This window comes from Camelus dromedarius, chromosome 32 (assembly GCF_036321535.1).
Source record: "Camelus dromedarius isolate mCamDro1 chromosome 32, mCamDro1.pat, whole genome shotgun sequence".
Taxonomy (NCBI): Eukaryota; Metazoa; Chordata; class Mammalia; order Artiodactyla; family Camelidae; genus Camelus; species Camelus dromedarius.
In genome coordinates, this window is record NC_087467.1 from 4,858,635 (window position 1) to 4,866,972 (window position 8,338).

At 36.9% G+C, this 8,338-nt stretch overlaps 1 non-coding gene across 1 annotated transcript; it reads right to left on the reverse strand.

Moving 5' to 3' along the window:
- Positions 1 to 1,124: 1,124 nt before the first annotated feature.
- On the reverse strand, positions 1,125 to 1,197 carry TRNAP-AGG (transfer RNA proline (anticodon AGG)). Its single transcript has one exon. It is a non-coding gene; the product is annotated as a tRNA-Pro (tRNA).
- Between the last annotated feature and the right edge of the window lie 7,141 nt (positions 1,198 to 8,338).

The window sequence follows — 8,338 nt, forward strand, 5'->3', positions numbered from 1 at the left end:
ATTATTTCCAGTACGTATTCAGAAGTGATATTACTGCATCATATACTAATTTTATTTTTAACTTTTTGAGAAATCACCATACTGTTTACTACAGAAGCTGTACCATTTTGCATTTCCACCAACATAGAGCAAGAATTCCAGTTTCCCTGCATTCTCCCCAACACGTCTCACTTTGTTTTTGTTTTTGTTTTTGTTTTTGTTTTTGGCAGTAGCCATCTTAATGGGCAGAAAGGTAATATCTCATTGTGGTTTTTATTTGCATTTCCCTGATGATTAATTATGGGCATCTTTTCAGGTGCTTATTTGGCCATTTTCCATCTTATTTGGAGAAATATCTACTTAAGTCCTTTGCCTATTTTTGATTCGTATTGTTTGGTTTTTTTCACTGTTGTTGAATTTCAGGAGTTCTTTATATATTCTGTATATTAATCACTTATTAGATATGTGATTTGCAAATGCTTTCTCCCATTCCATGTGTTGCCTTTTCAGTATGATAATTTTTTAGATGCACAAAATTTTTAATTGTTATTAAGTTCAATTTGTCTACTTTGTCGTCCATGTCTTTGGTGTCATATCCAAGAAATCATTGTCATATGTAATGTTTAAAGAGTTTTATAGTTCTAGCTATTACTTTTAGGTCTTTGATTCACTCTGAGTTAACTTTTACATATGTTGTATAAGGGCACAACCTCATTCTTTTGCACATGGATGTCCAGTTTTGCCAGCAACGTTTGTTGAAAATCCTGTCTTTCTATTGAATGGTGTTGGCACCCTGGACAGAAATAATTTTACCATGTATGTCAGGGTTAATTTCTGGGCTCTTTATTCTATTATGTATGTCTGTCTTTATACCAGTAACATGCTGTTTTGATTGTTGTAACTTTGTAGTAAGCTTTAAAAGCAGGAAGTGTGTAAAATCAGGAAGTGTGTGCAATTTTGTTCTTTCTGTCAAGATTGTGTTGGCTATGTGAGGTCCCTTGAAATTCCATATGAATTTTAAGATGGATTTTTCTATTTTTGCAGAAAACAAAATTGTTTTTTTTAAATAGAAATTGTGTTGAATCTGTAGACCAGTTTGGGTAGTATTAACATCTTAACAATATTAAGTCTTTTTTATTTTTTAATGGAGGTACTGGGAATTGAACCCAGAACCTCATGCATCCTAAGCATGCGATATACCACTGAGCTATACCTGCCCCCCACTTTTTTGTTTTGTTTTTTTTTAATGTAGAATTTAAGGCTATAAAATTTCCCCAAATTTTGGCATCCAAAGTTTCTAATGAGAAATATGCTGATAATCTATTAAGGCACCCTTTTATTCTACAACTTTTAGTATGTTGTGTTATTTCCACTTGTCTCTGAAAATGTTCTAATTTCCTTTTGATCCACTGGATGGTTTAATTTCTATACATTTTGGAAAAAATTTCCAGTGTTCCTTCTGCTATTGATTTTTAATTTTTTCCTTCTGTGGCCAGAAAAGATGCCTTGTATAGAGTCTATCTTTTTTAATTTATTGAGATGTAGTTTATGACACACTATATTGTCCTTTCTAGAAAATATCCTATGTATCTTGAGAAGAATGTGTATTCAGTTGATTCAGTTGTTAAGGAGAGCATTCTGTATATGCCCATCAGCTAAATTAGCTTTTGTGTTAAGTCCTCTGTTTCCTTACTTATCTTCTGTCTGATTGTTAAATCTATCATTGATGGGGATATTGAATTCCCTGACTATTATTGTAGAACTATATTTCTCTCTAAATTATGTCAATTTTTGCTTCATATATTTTGATGGCCCTATATTTTGCTGCTCCATATATTTTGGCTTTAAATGCAAAAATATTTATAATTGTTATATTTTGATGTCTTAAAACTTTTATTAATATATAATGTTATTCTTTGTCTCTTACAGTCTCTTTAGATTTAAAATCTATTATGAAATAATCAAGGCCAACCCCAGCTCTCTTTTGGTTAATATTTGTTTGGAATTACTTTGTTCATCCTTTAATTTTTGACATATTTGTATCTTTCTATCTAAACTGAGTCTCTTGTAGACAACGGAGAGTTGAATCTTTTAAAAAAATATTTCTAACAGGCTCTGTCTTCTGATTGAATAGTTTAAAATGTTTACATTTAAAGTAATTACTGATAACGAGGGAATTACTTACATTATTTTACTATTTGTTTTCTACATACCTTATAGCTGTTTTTGTCTATAATTTCCTGCATTACTATCTCTTTCAGTATTCTGTTAATTTTTTGTAGTAACATGTTTTAATTCTCTTTTCTTTTTCTCTGGGTATATTCTAGCTTTTCTTTGTGGTTGCCATAAGGATTGCATTTAATATCCTAAAGTTATAATACTGTGATTTGAATTTATATGAGTTTAACTTTAATAGCACGTAAAGACTCTGTTCCTTTACAACTCCATCTCCAACCCTTTCAGTATTGACATCACAGAATTACATTTTTATGCATCATGTGTTTAAAAAGCATTAGCTAATAATTGTTGTTTAATGTATTAGTCTTTTGAGTTATGTAGAAAGTGAGATGTGGAGTTACAGACCCAATGACAATAATATTACTTTTTAGATTAATAGTTGTGTTTCTTAAAAAGAATGTATTAGTCTCTTAATAATGTGGAAAACAAAAAAGTGGATTTACAAACCATTAATAATTCTAGCTTTTAGAACTGCCCATCCATTTGTCTTTACTGAGATTTGAATTTTTTCATTTGACTTTGAGTTACTGTCTAAGGTCTTTTTATTTTAACCTGCAAGACTTCTTAGTTTTCTAAGTGGTAACAAACCCCCTTAGCTTTTATCTAGAAATGTTTTAATTTACCCCTCACTTGTGAAGGAGATTTTTGCTAGGTAAAGAATTAACAGGTTTGTTTGTTTGTTTGTTTGTTTGTTTATTTGTTTTAGCACTTTGAATATATCAGTCCACTCTCTTCTGGCCTCCAATGTTTCTGATGAGAAATCTGCTCATTATCTTATTGAGGATCCCTTGCATGTGTAAGTCACTTCTCCCTTGCTGCTTTCAAGATAGTATCTTAGTCTTTAACTTTCTACAATTTGATTATGTCTCAGTGTGGATCTCTTTGAGTTCATCCTACTTGGAGTTCATTGAACTCTTTAGATACTTATATTTGTCATTTCAACTTAGGAAATTTTTAGCATTTATTTCTTTAAAAAAGTCTTTCTGCTCCTTTCTTTCTCTGTTGTCCTTCTGGGTTCCCACAATGAGTATATCGGCCACTTTAATGATACCCCATTGATCCCTTTTTCTCTTTTCACTTTTCTTCCATTTTTTTTCAGTTCCACAGACTCAAAAAATTTCAAATATTTTATCTTTAAACTCACTGATTTCTTCTGCCTGCTCAAATTCACTTTTGATTCATTCTAGTGGTTTTTTCATTTCAGTTATTGTATTTTTCAGCAGTAGAATTTCTCTTTTGTTTCTTTTTAGATTTTATATCTCTTTATTAATATTTCTACTTTATTCATACATCATTTTCTTGACTTTTCCACATCTTATGTTAGTTCTTTGAGCATCTTTAAGCCAGATGATTTAAAGACTTTGATAGGTCCACCACCATTTGGTCTCTTTCAGGGGAAGTTTCTGGTTTTGTTTTTGTTTTTCCTTTGAATGGGCCATAATTTCTTGTTTCTTTGTATGACTTGTATTTTCTCTATTGAAAACTGATAAATTAAATCTAGTAGTATGTAACTCTAGTAATCAGATTTTCCTCCTTCCCCAGAAGTTGTTGTTTTGTTTGGTAGGTTCATTTGTTTTTATGGCTGTAGGCTGTCTCATGCAGAGGATCAGCATAAGGTGTAAATGTAAGGTCTTGTCAGGTCCTTTCTAAGTCTATGCCTTCCCCCGCAGATGTGAAGTACTGTCTAAGTTTCCTTACTTATATGGTTGCTTTCAAGTGTCCTATTCTTCAATGTCTGACTCCTAGAAAAGGGAAGAAGAGAAAAATAAAGGAGAGGGGAAAAGTGCCAGTGTTTTAAATCCCCTTGAAATTGCTTCAGTCCAGGGAGGAGCTTGCAACAATGGGAGTATGTATCTGCCTCTGTACCTCTGTGATCAGAAACAGCAATCAGTGATCAGAACACAAACCCCTGATATTTAGAGGACAGTGTTCTTATTGGCTACCCTGGATCCTATAAGCTGTGTGCAGGCTGCTCCAGGAACACATGCACAGCTGCCCACCATGGGACTGGAGGGTGAGAAATGGGTAGTTTCTTCTGAGCTAAGAGCTGAAATTCACTGAAAATAACCACACTTAACACCTGGAGGTGTCCCTGGAAGCTGGAAGTCTTCAACAGATTCCAAATTTCCAAAGTAATTACATCAGACAGATGTTGCCTGTGCAATTGTGTAGGTAGCGAAATTTGGTCCTGTATTGGGCTCCTTTGCAAGGGTTAGACTTCCCATTACAACTTCATTTTATTTTCTCTTCTTGCTATAGCTTATACCATCGCATATCTCCCTAGCCTTCCAGCTACACGTGGAGCTCTAATGCGCTTTGATAAGCAGATGGGAAACCGAAGATAGTTACCTTGTTGGTTTAACAAAATGAAATTGATACAAGTAAAAGTTTGATTTTCAGTACATAGTGTTTATGATAATTAGTGCTCTTTCTAAGTACTTGATTTTTATAGATATTATAGATTATAGAAATTTATAGATAATTGAGATGTTTCTTAGAGAGAGAGGAAAAAATTGTGTTTGATGACATTTCCATTTTGTATGTCCTCATGTTCCCCTGTTTGCCCCTTTTCTGCCCCAATTTCCTTATGTAATGCATTAGCCTTCACATGGTGCATGAGTGCCTCATGCTGTGCAGTAAACAAACAAGTAGGTGTTTGGCTTATAGACATAATTATTTGTAGAAAAAAAGAAAGTACAAAAAATAATTAAAAGAAGGATGACCAATTGCTAATCCTTGAGTCTTAGCTTGTCCGATTACAATAGCCTATGTGGCTTTAAACAAAATACTTCACTTCTCTGAGATTTTGTCTGTATCTAGAGTGAAAGGCTGAATCATCTCTAAGGTTTCTTCCTATGCTAATATTCTAGAATTCTACTCTCTGAAATATAATCTTCCTTTTTATGTGAAATCCTTCAAAACCATCAAAGAATAATTAAGATCACAGAGTGATGCACATTCCAGCTTTATCGGTCACATCAGATAATTTTTGAGGTTCATCCCCCGGATCTCGCCACGCTGGAAAGCTTTATGGATGGGAAACCGGGTCAGAATGGGGTTGGCAGCACAAATTTCTTTTGCCGCACTAAACCACTGTGCTCACTAGGAAACCTAGTCTTGTCAAAGCAAACATCAGCTGCCGACCTGCCAGAGCACATCCACAGAGAAGGTGAGCTGACAAGGATTACATGAGCACCAGAATAAAAACTTGCCCAAGCCACAGACCTTTGGAAGTGCAGCAGAAATCACACTGACCTCTTTTCCTTCCATCTGCAGAAGTGTTGCCTTGCTCCATTGTGATTCTGTGTGTAACCCGGGGCCAGACAAAGAAATACAGCAATCCTGCAAGGAAAGCTCCTCTTCCCACGTGTCTAACTTGATTGAAACTGAGGCTCATGCCCAGGGCTCCCCCTGTGAGAGTCAGACCTTCAGGGATCTCCAGACAAGTAAGGATCAGCCAGGCTAGTTGCATTTCCTGCAGCTCAGAGTGCTTGCCGCACCACGTGAATCAGGGAAGTGGGGCTTTCTCCAAGGCATGGGGTCCAGAAGGCCAAAGCCCAGGCTTGCCATGTGCCCATACTTCATGCTCCATATCAATGGAAACCTGAGGCAATGATGGAAGAGACTTGGAGACAGATGTGGCTGAATATAACTCTCACCTTTACAAGTTGTGTGTTCTCCAGCAAATCACTGAACTTGGTTCCTCACCTGAAAAACACTAACACCATTTTTTCATCGACATTAGTCTATGGAGGCAATTCAAGACAATGCCTGGCAAACTCTGGGCACAGTGCTCAGGACATAGATTTTCTGAATACTGATGAATTATAGGAACTAATTTTGCTTTGCCTCAGTATATTTCCAAAACAGAGAAAATAAGAGGAAATACCTTGTAAGGTTTTGGGGAAGACTAAATAAGTCAACACTTATAAAGTGTAAAGTCTCTGTAACATCAGCCGTCTCATTCCTGAGATCACAGTGGTCATCACTCTTGTCAGAGGATCAGTCTAGAAGTCCATCCTAAAATCATGAGTTGAATTTATAGCCAGGGGGTGAAAGTTGGACCTCCACTTTCTTATCTCCAGAAGCACATTGTATACATACCTCCCGAGGCAGGAAGCAACAGGGAATAAAAGTGTGTCCTCTGGATCCAAATAGTCTTGGTTAAAACCCTGGCTCCAATATTTATTTGTTGTATCCCTCTAGGCAAGTTTTTCAATCTCTTTGTGCCTCAGTTTCCTAATAGGTAAAGTTGGGGATTATGTTAGTATATGCTTCATGGGGCTTCCGTGAGAATTAAATTATGTATTAGAATGCTTTTAGCTTCAGGTTTCAGGGATCTGGCTCCAATAACCTTAAACCATGAATAACATTGGTTCCTGGAATGTAGTTGAGTGTATGTTGCACTCCTGCTATAACTAGAGCTCAGTTCCCTTTTTCTGTATTTTGTTGAATCCCCGCAATATGTATGGACTTTAACCACATACTGGCTTCCTCTCTTATCCCAAGATGCTGTTAGTGTCATCTGGAAAGCATTCATGTCCTCTAGAAAAGAGAGACAAGCTCCTCTTGCTTTCCTCTGACAGTAACACTTTGCTGCTGGAAGCTTCAACATGTGATCTCCTTTTTATTATTGATCCAAATTACCTTAGGTCTTTGCATCGTTAAACCAATTACTGGGCAGGACAGGATAAAAAGAGAACACAGGCTTGCCTGGCTATCTGAAAGTAGAGTGTTCCTATGAAACCTTTCGTAAGCTGAAATGGCGTAAAGCGAAGAAGCAATTACCTCGGAACACATCTTGCAAATGGAGGTACAAAATAAATTGGAGCACAGATGCTCACAGATGTAGTTCAAAGTTATGGTGGCTTGATGCTGGGATGCTGAGTATGGTTCCTGAGATGGATCTTGGTGGTACCACTCTCTCTGCTCGGGCTGCCCCCTGCCTCTATAACGGCTCACTGCAGTCCAAAGCTGAATTTTCACTTTTCATCTTTTTTTCATTAAAGCGAACATCCTATTTGGATTTCTATCCATTAGTGAAAGCAGGTACTAAGGCAGGTTTTTCATACGAATGAAGTGGTGAACTTTTGAAAAGTGGAAGATATCTGTATCTGATCAGTTTAGGCGAATCATCTGGGCAGGAGTCCACATCCACGTCCACTGCAGATTAGGGACGCCTTGGGACCGGAACCAGAGTATCTGAAGGTGTGATGGATGCCAGACAATATTTTTACTTTTTAATTAATATATTTATTGGGAAAATTAAATTGACAATATATTAGAAGCATAAATCATGGGGCTTGGCAATATTAAATGCTTAAAAAATATGGAAGCTACCATCATATCCCTAATTAGTGTGTCCACCCACTCCGCCTAGCCAGTCTGCACACTGACTGTTCCCACAACGTGTCTGTGCACCTCTGTGCCCGATGCCTACAGTCCAACCCTCCTAAGCTTACCCCGCCACACAGCCTTTCACATCCATCTTCAAAATCATTTTTATGATTCTTTTTCTGACTTCCCACATGGAAAGGATCTCTTTCCTTCCTATCAGCTCTGATAGCGGTTTCTCTAATGTACGTAATTTTCACATGATGCCATAAAGTTAATTATATAAGTGAATAGCCTCAGCTTCCCGAGAATTAGTAAGGAGCTGGAGGGCAGACATAGAGTTTTTATATATTCCTCCAAAGTGCCTGACCCAATGCAGCACAGCTCCTGGGTACTCAGAGAACAATACCTAGCTGATTGCTGCAGACAAGCAAGTCGACTCTGGAAAGGGAACTTTTCACCGTGCATCACTTACTAAACAACGAAAGGGAAAGAACACAAAAACACATGCACAACAGGAGGGGATTTTCACTGAGTGATTTTTTTTTTCTTCTCATAAAGAGAACTTTGGCATTGCCCACTTTTCATCAAGGGCTAACTTTGGCTCTTGAGAAAATCTATGAAGAGAGAAGAAGTTAAATTAAGGGAGTCAGCAGAATGGCATTGGAAATGAAACATTGTCTTTCAGATGCCCAAAACTCATGTGAACATTTCCTTTGTCCACATCCCTGCAGTGTAAGGACTGTCTCCATCCTCCCAGAGGAGCAGACATGCTCGCTGTCATCTG